This window comes from Strix aluco, chromosome 4, assembly GCF_031877795.1.
Source record: "Strix aluco isolate bStrAlu1 chromosome 4, bStrAlu1.hap1, whole genome shotgun sequence".
NCBI classification, from domain to species: Eukaryota; Metazoa; Chordata; class Aves; order Strigiformes; family Strigidae; genus Strix; species Strix aluco.
In genome coordinates this window covers 82,572,713-82,590,864 of record NC_133934.1, presented here as the reverse complement: position 1 = coordinate 82,590,864, position 18,152 = coordinate 82,572,713, and the positions used below count along the sequence as shown (strand labels likewise).

At 48.4% G+C, this 18,152-nt stretch overlaps 2 long non-coding RNA genes across 4 annotated transcripts; one reads left to right on the top strand and one right to left on the bottom strand.

Moving 5' to 3' along the window:
* Nucleotides 1–2,901: 2,901 nt before the first annotated feature.
* LOC141923184 (uncharacterized) lies at nucleotides 2,902–10,262 on the bottom strand. 2 transcript variants are annotated; one of them, XR_012623211.1, is made up of 5 exons: nucleotides 8,418–10,262; nucleotides 7,324–7,818; nucleotides 5,310–5,914; nucleotides 4,544–5,002; nucleotides 2,902–3,517 (listed from the first exon to the last, which is right to left on the bottom strand). It is a non-coding gene; the product is annotated as an uncharacterized LOC141923184 (long non-coding RNA). The 2 variants fall into 2 exon arrangements; XR_012623210.1 differs by lacking the exons at nucleotides 2,902–3,517; nucleotides 4,544–5,002 and having other exon boundaries at nucleotides 5,244–5,914; nucleotides 8,418–10,259.
* Nucleotides 5,333–7,860, top strand: LOC141923185 (uncharacterized). 2 transcript variants are annotated; one of them, XR_012623212.1, is made up of 4 exons: nucleotides 5,333–5,455; nucleotides 6,065–6,141; nucleotides 6,320–6,391; nucleotides 7,197–7,860. It is a non-coding gene; the product is annotated as an uncharacterized LOC141923185 (long non-coding RNA). The 2 variants fall into 2 exon arrangements; XR_012623213.1 differs by lacking the exon at nucleotides 6,320–6,391.
* Nucleotides 10,263–18,152: the final 7,890 nt, after the last annotated feature.

Here is an 18,152-nt window from a genome sequence, read left to right as displayed (position 1 = left end):
GGGACATGGGTTAGTGGCGGACTTGGCCGTGCGGGGTCGGCGGCTGGACTCGATCATCGCCTAAAGGCCTCCGCGGTTCCGTGAATCAAGGGGCGGGCGGGAGCTGCGGAGGGCACCACCCCCACCGCCGCCATTCCGCCACCAGGCGGCGGCAGCGCGGCCGGCAGCGCCCCCTTGCGGCCACCAGGCGGCGGCGGCAGGGAGCGGGCGGCGCTTCCCCCGGCGGTGGCACCGGCGCTGCCGCTCCGCCCTCCGGCAGCGAGCAGCTGCCCACACCCCGCGCCCGGGCCGCCGGCGCCCCTTCCTTAACCGGGAGACAGCAACGAAGGCGGCCGGTACCGCGGTCCGGCGCTGCCGGTACCGGCGGACGGCCACGGGGAGGCCCGGCGGCGGCGCCTTTGCGCATGCGCAGCGCCAGGCCCCCACAGTGCGGCCTAGGCTAAACGACTGCTCCCGGCGTGCCCCGGGGCTGCGGCTCTCGGTAGGCCGCGGGCCACAGCCTTCCGTGCCCGCCCGCCCCCCCCCAGCCTCCGCGGGGCCTTCCCACCGGTGGGTGGCGCGATCCCCGGGAGGGCCCGGGGAGCAGAAACGCGTCGGGAACAGCAACAGCAACAGCTCAAACCGCAGCAGCTTCTGGGTTGTCCTGCGCTAACCTTACCGGGAGGAGGGCGTTGCGTTGAGAGCTGGCCCCCGGAGCTCCTTCCCGCGCCCCGCCACACGACATTAAACATCCACTGGTGCTGCTTCATCACCTCCTCCGGGCGGGGAGAACTTCCCAGACCCCAGGGCCGAGAGGGGAGACAGAGGAATGAAGTGACTGACAGGTTTGGCAGCTGTCACGCAGCTCGAGGACGCAGCAGGTAGTTCTGCTGGACAGCATTAAGGGACATAAATACAACCTGGTCTCTCAGAAAGATGCAGCGTTTCACCCGATGTTAGCAAATTCCTGACACAGCTTGCTCTGGCATCCCAGCACCGCACTGCAGAAGTGCAGTGCCACAACTATTTCTTTTTTCCTCCAGAACAGGCAAGGCAGATGAGTGTTACCATGCTCAAGACAGTTCTTACACAGTAATTACTCTGAGATACTTAAATCCCCATTCCCAAGGCGCTGAAAAATTCCTGTTTCTACTAGAATATCCTCAAGTGCTTTATTATTTTTCCGTTGCTTGCTACAGGAGCACTGCAGCATTGTTTCCGCCCTCTCACTTTACTCGCTGGGGAGTTCAGTTCTCCACCTTCTCTCTGTAAAGCGAGCAGTGCAAGATGTGCCATCCAAGCAACTTTTTGGGGCTTAACCACAGCTTTCTCGTGTCCTGGTGAGCCAGCCGTGTGGGGATGACCCTCCGCGTGCCTCGCACAGACCAGGCAGCCTGCACGCAGAGCCCCGACCTTCAGGCAGCTGCATCCCGGGCGATGCAGTGTCTTGGGCTCACCTGGCCTTAGACTGGTAGTCCTGGGCACACCATGGGGATCTTCTGGCTCAGACATACGTCTCCAGGGGTTGGCACAGTGTTCCAGCTGCCTCACACCTGTGAGGATGGTTTTGGGCCTGCAGTCCAGAGAAGGAAACCTTTTTCAATCTAATCTGGTAGAAAATAACTACAGGTGGTAGGTACCAGTAGTACTGGTATTACTTGATATTCTTGGTATTACTTGATATTCTTAAAATAAAAACGGCTGGTAGTGGTGTAGTAATGACCCCAGTAGTCCATCTCGGCACATTATGTACTGAAACGCCTCATTTCTTCAAGCCAGGAAATCTTTTTAGTCTCAAAATGAAGACCTAAGCCCGGTCCACCTGTATGGAGACGTTCCTCTGGAGGCGTGATGGCAGAATCACAGAATCATCAAGGTTGGAAAAGACCTTGAAGATCATCCAGTCCAACCATTATGGCGTCGGCACGTCTTTCTCCTGGGCTGTGTTCTCCAGGATGAGCGTGATCTGCTCAGCAACCACCAGCCGACACACAACCCTCCCCTTCCTCAGCGGGTCCATTTCACAGCCATGTGCCGTCGGTCTACATCAGTCTTGGAGGCTCTGGCAGGGAAGCACCGGGCTGCTGGCTCGCCAGTTCAGAGCCCATGCGGCACAGAAACGCCCAGGCAGCCCACCCCGCTTTGTAGACAGCTTGACTGATGTTTATTTGCCCAGCCAGGCTGAAAGGGCTGCTTGATTCAACATCAGCGTGCCACTTCCCAGCACGGTAGTTTGTATTTCTAGCCAGAAAGCAGTACTTTTCTTCACAGGGCGCGGCACAGTGCCGAGCTCAGTGACTTAAGCTCGTTTGGCTTAACGCAGGGCGTGCGACCTCATGTTGGAAACGCAGCAAGATGTAGAGACCAGGAGGAAGTTTCCTACTTCTGAAGCAAAAGGGCTTCCGAAGAAGAAAAGAGTGTGGCGAGTGCTCTCTTCCTCCTTTGTTACGGAGTTGTAGTACAACTGAAGCCTCTGTTGGAGTAGGAAACGGGCTCCCTCTCCAGCTATCCGTGCGTTGTTCGACGTAGACTAAAAAAAATCTGCACAATACAGGCCACAGGTTTGAACTGTTTGCCCCCTGTAGTGAATGCAGTGTTTTCCATTTGATTAAAATGTCTCTTCAAAAAAAGACATCCAATTTCTCTGTGAAGAGGCAGAGAAAAGCTGCCATGAACCTGTAATTTGTGAAACAAAAAACAAGAAGCATGGAGCGTGTAACACAATGCACCATCTCAGCACACACGAGTAACACACCCCTTCCTTCCCAACCTCTCTGCCAGAGAGATTTTAGTATTAAAAGCTCATTACTGCTACAATTAGCAGTACTTAGGGTTTGTTATTATGGATTCTGTGACTTTTAACAGTTGGAATTTTTATAGAGTGTCAAAAAATGCTAGTTTACTACCAAAGCCAGGATTTTATTTCAAACCTTTTGGTGGAAGTCATTGTCAGCTGGGCTTTTTGCGTGCATGTTCCATGAAAATGCAAGAATTCACAAGTGATCACCTAGTGGTGGTTGCTTTTTTTAAAAAAAAAAGTTCAAGTTATTAGAGTAGGAAATGAAAGGGCCTATGAGATAGTTTTACCTCTATAACATTTTTTAAACGAGTTTGAGTAATTGCTTCTTTAAGAGATGAAGCAGAAATACCACAAGTTACAGACTTTTCCCTCTTGTGGTTTTGCAGCGGGCAACTATGCTGAGGAGAAATCATGGTCTGTCTCACCTCAGGGAGGACTTGCACCACCTCCAGCTGCTCTGAAGGAGGAGAACAATACAGGACTTCTACAACACCAAACGTTTACATCAAAATATCCCAGAGAAGAATCTTGGTTTTGAGCACAAGCAATCATCTTCCATGAGAACCCAAACCCAAAGGCAAATGACTCCCTGACTGGGCTGGGACTTACCCAGGCAGTGGTCTGAGGCTCTGGTGCCACCAAAAAGTGCTGCTGCTGAACGTCGGATGTTTCTGCTGCGCTTGAAAAGCAGCAGGTGCAGGTCAATGCACAATACCGCTTCTCCCCAGGCTTCCAAAACTGATCACGAAAAGAATCACAGAACCATCTCGGTTGGAAAAGCCCTTGAAGATCCTCCAGTCCAACCATGAACCTCACACTGACCGTTCTCAACTCCACCAGATCCCTCAGCGCTGGGTCAACCCGACTCTTCAACCCCTCCAGGGATGGGGACTCCCCCCCTGCCCTGGGCAGCCCATTCCAACGCCCAACAACCCCTTCTGCAAAGAAATACTTCCTAAGAGCCAGTCTAACCCTGCCCTGGCGCAGCTTGAGGCCATTCCCTCTTGTCCTGGCGCTTGTTCCTTGGGTCAAGAGACTCATCCCCCCCTCTCTGCACCCTCCTTTCAGGGAGTTGTAGAGGGCGATGAGGTCTCCCCTCAGCCTCCTCTTCTCCAGACTAAACCCCCCCAGTTCCCTCAGCTGCTCCCCATCAGACCTGTGCTCCAGACCCTGCACCAGCTCCGTTGCCCTTCTCTGGACACGCTCGAGTCATTCAATGGCCTTTTGTAGTGAGGGGCCCAAAGCTAAACACAGTCATCGAGGTGCGGCCCCACCAGTGCCAAGGACAGGGGCAAGATCCCTTCCCTGTCCCTGCTGGCCACGCTATTGCTGATACAAGCCAGGATACCATTGGCCTTCCTGGCCACCTGGGCACACTGCTGGCTCCTGTTCATCTGGCTGTCAATCACCCCCCCCAGGTCCCTCTCTGACTAGCAGCTTCCCAGGCAATCCTGGTTCAGTGAAGCAGCATCCAGCAGTGTCAGCAAACACCGGACACCTTCCCTTTGCACAGGAAACCCAAACCAAGTAAAAACATGTTGGAGTGCCTCAAAAAAATCAACTGGCGCAGGTAAGAGCAAACAGGCAGTCTCTGAGTCCCTGAGGTCTGTACGCTGCTCTCTGAGGGATCCCTTTTGGACCTGGGAGTTCTCAGCAAGCCTTGAGCTGACCTCAGGTGTTCTGCTACCTGGCTTGGTCTGGCTGTCCCCACAGGTGTGAAGTGGCCCCCCTACTGTATTTGGGCGCCCCAGCACACAGGAATACCTCCGCTTCTTAGTCTCGGGGGAAGCCACCTCGCTTGGGGCTGTAGCACAGTCTCATGATTGTCCCTGCATGGGTGGAGACCTGAAGCAAAGGTTTTGGTGAGGCAGAGTTGTCCTAGAGCAGGAGATGCGGGGAACGAAGGTACCTGAGCTACTGCCTGTGGGCAGTGCTGCTCCAGCACCGCCCTGGGGGGTTTCCTCAGACACCAAACTGGAGCAGGGAATTTAAAAAGGGGTTTTCCAACCGTTGGCTTCTGTGGTGCTGGATAGCTGAGCCCTGTGAGAGCTGCTGGTGAGGGGAAACCACAGCCCTTGCAAGGCACCGGACGCAACAGCAAAGATCCTGTCTGTCACCCACGGGCTGCAGAGAATCTCAGCAGGACTGGGCTGGTACTCATGCGTTGGGCTCTTCTTTGTGGAGTTTGCACTTGCAGAGTCTTTTCAATAAAAAGATATAAAACTGAAATTAAAATAAAACTAAAATTACAAAATTAAAACAAAAATTAAAACTAAAATTAAAACTAATGAAAACTAAAAAACCCCTAAAATTTAAAAAGCTAAAAATAAAAAACTAAAACAAATTAAGACTTAAAAATAAAATTAAAACAAAATGAAATTTTTAAATAAAATTTAAAATAAAATTAAAAATAAAAAAATTAAATTAAAATTTAAAATAAAAATTCCAATATGAATCAGTGCCATAGAAATTGCAATGCGATTTATTTAACTGACATGCAGGTCTCAGGTTACATGGTTTATTTCTGTACCAGAGTCTGAGGTTATATTTAATGTGCCCTTTGGATTCTTGCTCGCAACGAGGAAAGCAGATGAGCAAAGATGCATCTCAGAAGAACCGCTGTTTTCAGAGCTGGTCATGATTACTAGCAGCAAGAACATGACAGGAATTTTGTCAGTGAGTCATGCCTTTGCAAAAATACTGCGTTTCCAGGGGAGCAGGCGATGACTCCCCTGTACAGACCAGGGCAAGAGGGAGGGGAGCTCTGTGGGGAGACAGATTTTTGCCCATGTTATAATTCAGGGAAGGGGCATTACAATAACTTGGCAGCCCCTGCGCCACCTCACCGCCAGCTTTTGCTACTGGCCAAGGTGTGTATGAGCTGCAAATACCCCGATACCCCTTAGTTTGGCTTTCTTCCTTATCAAGGCACTTTTGTCTTCAGTCCTCCCATAAAATACTTCCCATAACTGTGATTTTGATCGCAGCACATTGAAGGGGGTGGGCATCGAGCTGGTGGTGTCCAAAGGCGTGAAGCTGTAGTGCTGCTTTGCCCCCAGGCTGCAGGTAAAGCCGCAGGCTCATTTTGGTGAAGTGCCAGTGACCCAACCAGCCTTCAGAGTAGCCAGGGAGCACCTGTGAACGTGATGAAAAGCTGACTGGATGCCATCGTGGTCTTGCATTTGTAATTCTATGCCTGGTTCTGTGAAAGTCCCTAGTTTTTGAGAAGAAGGTGCAAGGAGGTCCCCTAACTGCAACTTCTTAACCAAACCTACTCCCCTTTAGCACCCAAGAAGAGAAACAGTGTGAGAACTGAAAGGCAACGTCTTCACCCATCAAGCCTGCAAAAAAACCCCAAATGGGTAAGTTACCTGAAAATCTCCACAGTGATCATTCCAGGTAAACTCCTGCACAGCACAACAGACAGGTTTTCACGGTGCTGGGCAATTAAATCTCTATCAAGGTATAAATTAAACCACCAGATTACAAATCATCACAAAACATTGCCAGAGGTTATGTTTCCCTGTTTCTTTTCTACAGTTTACCAACCTGGATTTTTCTGGAATGTGCTCCTTTAGATGTGCCAGAGAGTAAGTCAGAAATTGAATTCAGGTATATAGATGAGTCTTAAAATTTTGAAAATAGTATTGTGAACATTTGTTGAGGCTACTTGTGCTTTCATTGGTTGGATATTATACCCGCTTGAATCTGTTTTGTATTATTCTGCGGATGTATGCACAGACATAAAGCTGTCAGATGGGTGACAGCTACTCGTTGTGTTTGCTTTCGAGACGTCTAAAGGTCTGTCCTGTCAGCTGGATCGTCCACCTGCAACTGATACCACCACCCTCCCTGATTTATACATGTTGGGAAAGTGCCCAACGAGGAGCTGGGCCATCTGCAACAGCTGTCTCACGTCTCGATTTCTTACTGTCATATGCTGAGGTCTGTGACATTCAACTTTGCTGCACTACAGAATTACTTAAGTGCATTACCTTGCCCTTTGAGACAAACTAATTAAATTTGCTACTGATGATGTATATTGTGTTGTACTGGGCACACTGCCTTCTCTTTATTCCAGCCCTACGACATCAAAGCATTCATGGAAAGAAGATGGTATCATACTGTCTGCATTAAATGACATTTCACTGTGCGGGTCACACTGGAGTCCTGTTAATTTCCATCTTCCTTATGTTGTTTCTAGTCAGAAGTTTTAGAAATTTCAGTCAGAAATATTTTGTATGGCTTTGTCAAATATTTTGAATGTCGTTTGTGCAAAGGTCAGGTGTCCCTGTGTGGTCAAGAAGTGCGAAGCAACATTTAATAACGTGCCATTTAAAAAGAGTTACTTAAAAGACAGTCTAAAAGTGCTGCTTTTCCAAAGGCTCACACAATAATACACTGAATCCCGAAACAGGTACATTGTGACAGCTGTGGGAAGTGGAGGCCTCAGACAGCGCAGAGGCCAAGCAAAAAGAGACAAGAGGCACCTGTGGAGAAGAGGAGGTATAAATCTTGCAGAAACAGCAGCCAACTCCCCTTACCTTGAATAGGGTATTAATGGTGACCCTAACAGCTGGTCTGCTGGTCTTGGCTGCCCCGAAATGAAGATCCAGTGTCCACGTCTCCTGTGTGCCTGCAGTACTGGTTATCAGCCCCTGTAGAGGTGTCCTGGGGAACGGCCGGGTCTCCTTCTCAGCTGCCCAGAGTCTGCCCAGAGACGTGGAAACGAGAGGAAAGGAAAGGATCCTCCGCTCCACTCTGCAGTTTCAGCCCAGCCCTAAAGCAGCATATCGGAATAGATGTGCTCTAGCTTCTCATTCCCTGTTCACACAGTGATTTAGGTTTGACAGCTGTTAAGACAGAAACAGTGGGTGTAGATGTTTCTGTTTGTTGCGAGGGTGTTTAAAAACAGACCTTGTAAAGCCTCGAATGACGGGGGTGATGGCAGGGTGCGGCCGCAATGCATCTCTGTGTGAGATGCAATTCTGTCCAACCGTAGCGGGAGTGTGATGATGGCAGGGAGGAGAGAAATGGGGCTGGAGAGGGGAGAGGTTTAATAAAAGTTAAATGTACCTTCATGGAGCATCTTGGCTGGTTCTGTTCTACAGTAAAAAACTATTGGTGTCAATAAGAAAATTCCTGTTGATTTGATTGCTATGAGATGACCTCCCCCCCCCCTCCCCCCAAAAAAAAAGTTCTATAAAAAAACAGGAGGGTTTTTTTAAATGACTGAGCATCACTAATTCCCCATGGAAGTACATTGTTGAAGAAGCATCATGGCTTGTGGCCTCGAGTGCTAAATAAAAGCACTGCACTTAGAGCTGAGAAAGGTACACAGGATGTGCCTGATAGTACTGTGTTTTGCTAAAGAATGGTTGCACTTCCATACGTCCTGTGCCTCTCCAAAACCCTACCTGACTGTGGGCCGACCCATTCATGCATTTCCTTATATGTGGCACCAAGCATAAAACATGGTTTTGCTTATTTCAATCCATGGATCAAGCCAGATTAGAAAATCAGTTGTTTCATGGTGGCATAGAAAAAGATGAGATCTTAAATACAGGCTGGGGACAACGCGAAACCCCAAATGAAAGAGCGTAATCACGCGCAGATGCAGCTGCACAAAATGACTCACCTGGAAGGTGAAGACAGACAGGGCGAACAGCTCCCAGGGGTCTCCAGGAGCAGAGACCCGAGGTGGGTGGAGTTAGGACCTGTGAGACCCCATGAGGGAACACTTCTGTTAACGCAGGTTTTCCCAGCTGACTGAATAACCTCCGGCGTTTTGGTATTCACCCAGGACAACATCTGTGCCAGGCTTGCCCAGAGTTAGAACGCAATAGGTGACAGACTGAATCAGAATGTGCTGACCTCCTTGAAATGAGCATTCCCTTAGCTAGATGCAAAAAAACAGGTGAACTCTGCCACCTCTTGTCACAGTAGAGCCAAGAATTAAGGGGCTGTTCTTCATTTTTTTGTCATCAATACTGTCGTATGTGCCAGTCTTCAAAACTGGCTTCTGAATTACCCTCCACTTGGTCTTGAAAATATTCAAATAATATTCCTAACTATTATCCCAGATAGTTTATCCTGCTCAGCTGAATAGATGCAAGAGGAGTAAGCACAGCCTGACATTTAACCATGTCACCCCCACTCCTTGAACAAAGCCAAACACAAATACTATCTTTCCTCTTCCTGTATTGTGTCACCCTGAAAACTAAACAGGCCTTTTCCTTCAAATGCTGAAAATATCATTCATTTCTTTGTGCTGAAGAGATCAGGTGAAAAGGCAGAAGCAGGATTTATTTACCGCTGCGGTAAGGGGGTGGAGTCCTGTTGATTTCAACGGAGATGTGTGCTCTCTTCCATCAGTGGGGAATTTGAACCTGAAGCTGCAAAAGCATTTTTGAAGATGAAACTGATCTTCTGAAAACAGTGAAATGTTTCCATAGAAAAGTAACTAACTGCAGGGAGCTTGATGACTTGGCTGAGCCATCAGCAAATCCTTCCAGCTTCAAAACATTTTCAGGATTTTTTTTCGCCCATAAACAATCATTGTTGCTTACTACCACAATTACTGTGAAGACCTGGGAGACCGTTGTCTTCAGCACTGCACCGAAGGCCACTTGGAATAAACCCCAAGCTAATGTCTGCTCACTGTCATCCATCAGGATGAGACTAGCTCGTTTTTTCCATGTGACACTACGCCTTTCTAACGTGAAAGGGTCATCTGTCTGGCAGTGGCTGGAGAACGCTGGGATGGTTTTGTGTCAGCAGGCACCAGGGAGGGATCAGCACAAATTCTGGTGCTCCAGGCAGCCCAGAGGCCGTACATGTTAGACAGGGTGCTCCAAAAGTCCTCCTCAGTTCTTGAAGGAAATCAACAGTGGCAAGGAAGGTGCCCCGCCATTTCCGCAAAGCCTCGTATCAGGTATGCACAAGGGTGACAAGATATGGAGATACATGCAATGCAGTAACGAGCTGGCTGCTCAGCCTCACGCTGCTCAGGGACCGGTACCTTCCTCGACAACTAGCCCAGGAGCTAGTCCAGCCTCTGCTGAGCTCATCACCAACGCTCCTGTGATCACCCTCAATGCAGAGAAGTCTTTTTGCTCCCACTTTGCAGATGAGAAGCAGAGATAAAGCCATGACTATGAAGTAAAACAAGGACTCGGCCACAGGCTTGGATCTTCTCGCTTTTAATTAATGCTTCACACCTCTGATATCTGAGAAAAAGAGCTGATCATTGCAGCTGAACTGACAAAATAACCAGTTTATGCATCTTACCTATTAAGAATCACAGAATCATCTCAGTTGGAAAAGCCCTTGAAGATCCTCCAGTCCAACCATGAATGTCACACTGACTGTTCTCAACTCCACCAGATCCCTCAGCGCTGGGTCAACCCGACTCTTAAACACCTTCAGGGATGGGGACTCCACCCCTGCCCTGGGCAGCCCATTCCAATGCCTAACAGCCCCTTCTGTAAAGAAATGCTTCCTAATATCTAGTCTAAACCTTCCCTGGCGCAGCTTGAGGCCATTCCCTCTTGTCCTGGCGCTTGTTCCTTGGGTCAAGAGACTCATCCCCCCTCTCTGCACCCTCCTTTCAGGGAGTTGTAGAGGGCGATGAGGTCTCCCCTCAGCCTCCTCTTCTCCAGACTAAACCCCCCCAGTTCCCTCAGCCGCTCCCCATCAGACCTGTGCTCCAGACCCTGCACCAGCTTCGTTGCCCTTCTCTGGACACGCTCGAGTAATTCAATGGCCTTTTTGGAGTGAGGGGCCCAAAACTGAACACAGTCATCGAGGTGCAGCCTAAGGTAAAAAGTAAATCCAGTAAAAATTGCAATTCCCCATAAAAATTGTCTCAGCGGTAGACTCAGTTCTGGTTGTTCTCAGCATCCTTTCTCCATGTGTCTCCAGCTGTTTGTCTCTACCATCCACCTCGTCCCCCAGGAATAATCATCCAATTCCTGCACTAAACTGATCTGACTTAAAATAACCAAAAATGGCAGAAGATGTCAGCAGCAGATAGTCTGTAAGTGCAGAATCACAGCAACTACACCGCACCCCAGATTTCCACTAACTGTAATGGGCCCACACAGAAGGCAGATGGCAAAGTAGGCAAAGGTTGGGCATCCAAAGCAGCAGGATGTTGCTTACACACAGTACTGCCACGGGACTTGAAGATTACACACTGCTGAAGTGCTGGATGTGATTTTGAACCCATCCATCTTCCTGTGGACCCAACACAGCCCATGCTAAGTCAACATGAGGATTCTTAGAAGTTTCTGTCTGCTTTGGGTCAGACACTGTAAGCTGACAGGTTCACCTGTAAACATGAGATTTTGTGAAATTGTCTACAAAATGATGCTACAGGATTTCATTTTGCATGCGGGCCCTGTGCTTTTGGTTTTTTACAAACGCATATTTTAACTCGAATACTGCGTTAAGTTTTTGTCGTATAGAAGAGGCATGGAATCTAACGCTGAATGCCTATTATCCTATTTTTCCTATTTGCTCTTAGGATGAAGTAGTAACCCTTTCTGTAATAGCAGGCAGTGGTTGTATTAACAACAACTAAGCAAAGATGAGTACAGCATCAACAGGAAGTAAAAACTACTATTAAGTACAATAGTATCACAAACTGGGTCACACGTGAGCTGACTTCTGCATGTTTCTACCTTCAGAATTTTCTGCTGATTTCTGCCTTCAAAACCATGAATACAAAATAGCAACCACTGTCAAAAAGCATTCTCTTTTCCTGTGGAAGTTCTAGAAATGCCTTTCTCTTGAGAGTTACAGAAAGAAAGCATGGCCAAGCAAGAAGATATTCCTACAGAGCAGGCTTACCTAGAGAAACACAAGTATCAGAATACTCTTACTTTTAATGAGGCGTGTCAGGAATTACTTCACTTTACCACCCTATTTTCCAAGTCGCCTGAAAAAGGCCACCACAGCCCGGCTCTGAAGCTCAAGAGACGTGGGCTATTTCAGACCAACAACGCAGTGAGTGTCAGAGACGCGGGCACTGGCAGTCCCTTCTTGGATATCTACTCCGATTTTAGCTCAGGCACAGAAGCCATTGAAGCTGCCTGTCTCTCAAAACAACATCCTGATTAATTCACATAGGAATTTACTGGTAGGACTTGGCATTTCCCACCGCATGTAGAAACTCAGACCTCCTGGGTGCCAGGGTAGAGTAAAAGAAGCCACCGTGCTCAGCTCTGTACACGCTGAGGGCACGGCGGGCAACTTGCACGTGCTACACTAGGTCTGCCCCTGCACCTTGGAACAGCTTTAGAAAGAAGCCTCACACTGAGCCTTTGCGGCAACCAAATCCCAAGATAACAAAGGCCCAAAGTGAAACGGCATCAGGAGAAAAGGACTCTTACTCCTTCTTATTCTGTAGCAGCAGGAACAAGCTCTGACCTTCCAGCCAGAAACAGATATCTGCCCCCCAGAGCCCCCAGCACTGCTGGGGCATCCAGTCAGGCTCTCACAGGGCTGATGACAAACCCAAGGTGAATGCCCTCCATTAGGATCACTGTTAAACACATTTCCTCTGAGGAGCATTTGTTTTCTTTAAGATTCCCAGGTCAGTTCTGCTAAAGCTGCCTTAAATCCCAGCTGTCCATAGCAAATAGGGAAGGCCATCCAAATCAGAATAAATAACTGTAAAGCTTAGGAGGAGAGCAGAAAGAGGGGCTTCTTTATGTAATGACACCTCCTGGATTCTCCGCCGTTAGCCCTGCTTCCCATTCCTGTTGATCATGAACACTGAATATGGGATCAAAGGAAAAATTATCTGATGCCCCAGACACTGGAGTTAAAAGACACAAAAAAAAAAAAAAAAAGAATACGAGCTGTGCTCAGTTAAGAGCTGTGGTTGATACCTCTTTAAAAGGGAGGGAATCACAAGCATTTTCCTGGGCGTGGTGGGTGGAGGGGTGGATGAATGAGAAATAATCCCCCCCCCCAATTCTCACAGTTGCTGGATGAGAGAGCAGCCAATAGTGAGTGGGGCCAGCTCCTCCACCCGTCGGGGCGCCTATGCTAGCTCAGCACCGAGAGGCGTGTCCTTGCACGGCTGGAAAAAAGTCTGGCAGGCAGCAAACTTCCCGCTATGCTCCGGGGCTGTGGGACGGCAAGGAACTGCGCATGACCTGGCAGTGTTTTAAACAAACGTCTTTAATATTGCCAAGCTGATCTGAACCCGGCGTGACACTTCATAGCGTCTCTGAGGAAGAGTGGTTGCTAAGGAAACCACTTAAAAGCCTACCTTAAAATAGTTGCAACATACTCCAAAACCAGAATAGTTTCCTGCTGTCAGATTACAACAGCTCTTCAAAGGTCATTAGGAATATTCTTTAATTGTTAAAATAGAAATATGCTTGTGGTTCTTCTCGGCAGACAGACAGCTGAATTCTGATCTGGGATATTACCTTTGTAAAACTGAAGTCACGTCACTGGGAGGTCACAAAATCAGCTGTGCTACTGCGCAGCCATTCCAGAGATCATGTTTTTCAGCTACATATTTCTAATACAACGTTACCGTGTCTGACATGCAAACCTTCTAATGTATCACAACTTCTGATACTTCACAATGGTTCAAGGACAAATTCAATTTGCACAGCTAAAATGTTATAAATGGAGGATGCGAAAGGCACGATATGAAGGACTAGGAACATTCTGTTCTAGCTCACTTTTTCCTGCATTTGAGAGAGCAGATTCTTCACTAAGGGCAAAAAAGCTCAGCAAAACCCTTTTTTTCTCTTTCCAAAAAAACTGCCTGAATACTCAAAAGCCATTTAAAGTTTCAGGATAAACAAGATAATCTTTTTTTTTTTTTTTTTTACTTTCAGAAAACATGGTGTCCTGAGTCTGGCTGGGATGTAGTCAACTTTCCCCATAGTAGCCCTCCCAGTGCCGTGGGTTGTGTTTGTAGCTGGAGTGGTGTTGAAAACACACCAGTGTGTTGGCTGCTGCTGAGCAGAGCTGGCACTGCTCACTGAGGAGGGGGAGTGACACAGCAGCTTGGTGGGCACCTGGTGGCCAGCCAAGATTAACCCACCACACCCAGGATCACTAAGTACAGAAGCCGGACTTTTGTTTTAATCACATCTAATCACAGAATCCCAGAATCATCTCAGTTGGAAAAGCCCTTGAAGCTCCTCCAGTCCAACCACGAACCTCACACTGACCGTTCTCAATTCCACCAGATCCTCAGCGCTGGGTCAACCCGACTCTTAAACCCCTCCAGCGATGGGGACTCCCCCCCTGCCCTGGGCAGCCCATTCCAACGCCCAACAACCCCTTCTGCAAAGAAATACTTCCTAAGAGCCAGTCTAACCCTGCCCTGGCGCAGCTTGAGGCCATTCCCTCTTGTCCTGGCGCTTGTTCCTTGGGTCAAGAGACTCATCCCCCCTCTCTGCACCCTCCTTTCAGGGAGTTGTAGAGGACGATGAGGTCTCCCCTCAGCCTCCTCTTCTCCAGACTAAACCCCCCCAGTTCCCTCAGCCGCTCCCCATCAGACCTGTGCTCCAGACCCTGCACCAGCTCCGTTGCCCTTCTCTGGACACGCTCGAGTCATTCAATGGCCTTTTTGGAGTGAGGGGCCCAAACTGAACCCAGACATCGAGGGGCGGCCTCACCAGTGCATGCTTTTGATCTGACCTTCCCAGAAAGTGTACAGTGTTTAGATACAGGAGTTTATTTTCCATCTTTACCAGGACAGAAGCAAACCGTGTCAACAGAATTGAGAGAGTCCTGTGGCAACAGATGTGCAGCTGACTCCTGTCTTTCCTAGGACTGAGAACTGGTTTAGAGCCAGCAGTTTGATGTGGGTGCTCCTGTGAATCTGCTCAACTTGCACTGTAAATGCCCTGTTTCAGAATGCCTTCTGGCTCTGTTTAAGTCACGGATCCCACATGAGGCAGAAACTTGTTGAGTAAGATAACCAGAGCAAACAAGACTATCATATCCTAAACACACAGGGGATGTCAGATCGCCCATAAAACTATAGATCGTGAGTTTGAGAAGTGGGCATCACACATTATTTGAACAGTGCCAACAATAATACGGTTTCACTTTTCTATTTCTTGTTTCCAGTCAGAACACTTATTAGATTTCTTATTATTATTTGTGCAAGGGCAATACCTGGCAAGAGTGCCAAAAAGCACATTTCCCCACAAGAAGGAAGACACTTTTTGCTCACCCCCTGAGGACTGTGTGCAGTCCTTGTCAGCAAGGAGAAGTCTGGGCAGGCAAGCTGGGGCAGGCTCAATGAGGCAGGCAGGGACCTCACTGACAGCCCCACGGCACCCCAAAAGGAGAGCCAGGCCAGCTGGTGACAGCAACAGGGGTCAGCCACAGTCCAAGGAGCACCAAACCTGACCATAGAGACAAGACAGGTTCAAGGTCAAGCCAGGAAGTTACATCAGCAGGAAGTAACATCACAGGACCAGCACTGTATGCAGCCAGGCACGGGCATACCTACAGCATAGTTTGGGCAAGGGCCCGAGCTTCAATTCAGCTCCTGAGCCAAGGGACAGAGATCCCCAATAAGGTTTCCTGCAGCTCCTTTCCCAGCACCAAGGTCTGCGCTGGCCACGAGCACAGGCAGCCCACAGCAAGGGTAGAGCCTGTGGGGCTTCTCACAGAATCACAGAATCATCTAGGTTGGAAAGGACCTTGAAGATCCTCCAGTCCAACCATTAACCTAGCACTGACAGTTCCCAACTACACCATGTCCCTAAGCGCTATGTCGACCCGACTCTTAAACCCCTCCAGGGATGGGGACTCCACCCCTGCCCTGGGCAGCCCATTCCGACGCACAACAACCCCTTCCGGAAAGAAATACTTCCTAATATCTAGTCTAAACCTTCCCTGGTGCAACTTGAGGCCATTCCCTCTCCGCGCGCTTCGGGTCTGACAGCAGCCACACACGCCTTTCTCACATTAGCTCACCCGATTTTGAAGTGCCACTTTTCAAAAGTGCCGTGAAAAATGATAGCTATTGCCAATTATTTGAAGGTCAGTGTTAAGAGGGTGGCTACTTCCCTTCACTACAGCCACGGGATGTTTTATGGTCTCTTCTGATCTGCTAGCAAACCTAGAGAGCACAGACTGATACTTAGCTAGGAGAGTAGCGTAGGGAATAATTTTTCACTTACAGGGATAGAAAGCATGGTGAAAAAGTAAGTTCTCCCACTCGTGATTCAGGCATTGCAGAGCACATCGTGCTGGTGAGAAAAGCACAGTGTTCAGAACCAGTTTGCTCTGCATTTCTAGCCTGAGCTGAGATCCAACACATGGAGTTTGCAACAGACATTTCTTTTCCACCCACCCAAGAATCACAGCTGCTGTGTGTCCACTCACAACGCTGGGCAGCGTGCTAGCACACTGGCAAACAACCTCCCCCCGCCCTGGGTAGTTTGGTTTGTTTTCCAGCTACATGAGACAGTCAATTAAGGTTTTAGAATCTGAAGATGAAAAGAAGAATGAGTGAAAAAGGGAAGAGAGGTAGCAGAAGGGAAAAAATCACAGCAAAATCCATGCAAATTGTGAAGGAAAAGGAGAACAAAATAAAGCAGAACGAGCAGTGGGGTAGGGAAAGGTCAGGAACATGATGGAGAAGCAAAACCAGAGGCAGTAAGACAGAAAAGAGTGAGAAAGATAATCTTGCAGGAGCGGAAATTCCTTGTTAGGAGAGCTGGAATCTAGAAAACTCAACTCATCCTTTAAGGAAAAAAAATGCAAGGGGAAAGTCCAAATTAACTGCTTGCAGTCGAAAACAAATGTTGCATAGTACAAGTTGCTGCTCTTCCTGTTTCTGAAATTTTTTGCCTCGTGTCCTCCAAGTGACGTCAGAGGCCCCTCAAGGTACCAAGTGCTGCACCACAGCCCACCTCCCCGCCCCACACCCCCACCTATTCCCCTGCTGCCTCCTTTTTCCTGCCACCTCAAATTCCTGGTGCTGCCTCTTCAGCTGCCTCCTGCTTCCCTTTCAAAACTCTGTCAGTGTAAGACTAGTTCCTCTTCACATAAAGGCTCAGCATGAAACATATATAATTAAGGCTCAGCATGAAACATATATAATTTCCGTGCTGGCCTTCACCGCACACTATCAAGGGCAGAAATTGTCTCTCAGCACTTGTGCCTAATAGCATAGAGGTCCCTGACGCTTCGGGGAAGACCCTGCTGGTACCTGGAAAGAGCAATACTTGTTTTACAGGGTAGGTACTCTTTTCATTCTCGAAAAATCACTGCGCTAGTTTGGATACACCCCTGTACGGATCACTTCTGCTCAGGAGAACTGCCACTCTTTGCCTGATGCCAGGAGACCGGGTTTCCACAGAGTATTGTTTTAATTTAGTCTGACTGAGGACAGACGGGAACCAGGGAACAACCTGCAGTGACTGATGACAGTGTTGCCATCCCCGAAAGACTCGCAGCGTCAAATTTCATTCCAAATGCGGAGTGGGACACCACACATCTGGAAACCAGAACAATCTTGGTAGGTGCTACCATGCTTACCTAACCCCTTCTTCTACAAGTAGACAGTGAGAGCTCTGAGGGGTTTTCCTGCTGCTTTTCTGGCCAGAAGCCGAAGGATTTTGCAGTCGAGGCACATCGTGCAGCGGGCACTAGGACTGCTTAGCTGGCCCTTACCGAATACAGAAGGGAAACAGCTGACATCAGGCATTCTTCAGGACACAGTAAAGATGATATTGCAGTGGATGATAAATATTAATGGCAGCTTTGACAGGTTAAGGATGCCACCTAATAACAGCACTAGATAGAGATACATAGGTCCAAGTTTTTAGCAATCTGTTTTCATAGCCTGGACACCTTGGTATCCTGAAATACTGGTACCATTGTGAGGTCCCTAGTTGGGAAATTGAAATGGTTACCCTGTAAACCTATAGGTCCAGTGTCACATTTTAAAGGGCATTTTATAAGGTAATGTCAAAATCAATCACGAAGTTAGAGGAGATAAAGCTCTTGAAATTTAAAAAGAAAAAAAAACCAGAAAATTTCTTACCTCATGAATATCTGGGGTAAATTTGACAGTGACCTCCTTAAGCTCCTACGGAAACTGTGTCGGCTCGCGTTTTTCTCTTCAGGTTTCTGTTTTCATGCACGCTTGTCTCTGCTGGAGAGCGTGAGGTCAGTGGGAAGGTGTACTTCAAAGGTTTTTGTAATTAGAGTAATCCGATTTGCCAAGTTGCGTCAAAGTTCACAGACTGTGCCAGTAGCACAGCGCCCTGCAAATGATCTCTTTAAACAGCCATTTGGACACGGGTCAAATAAGAAGGAGGCGGCAGGGTTTTTTCCAAGAAACAGCAGCCTTGGAGCAGCACACTCAACC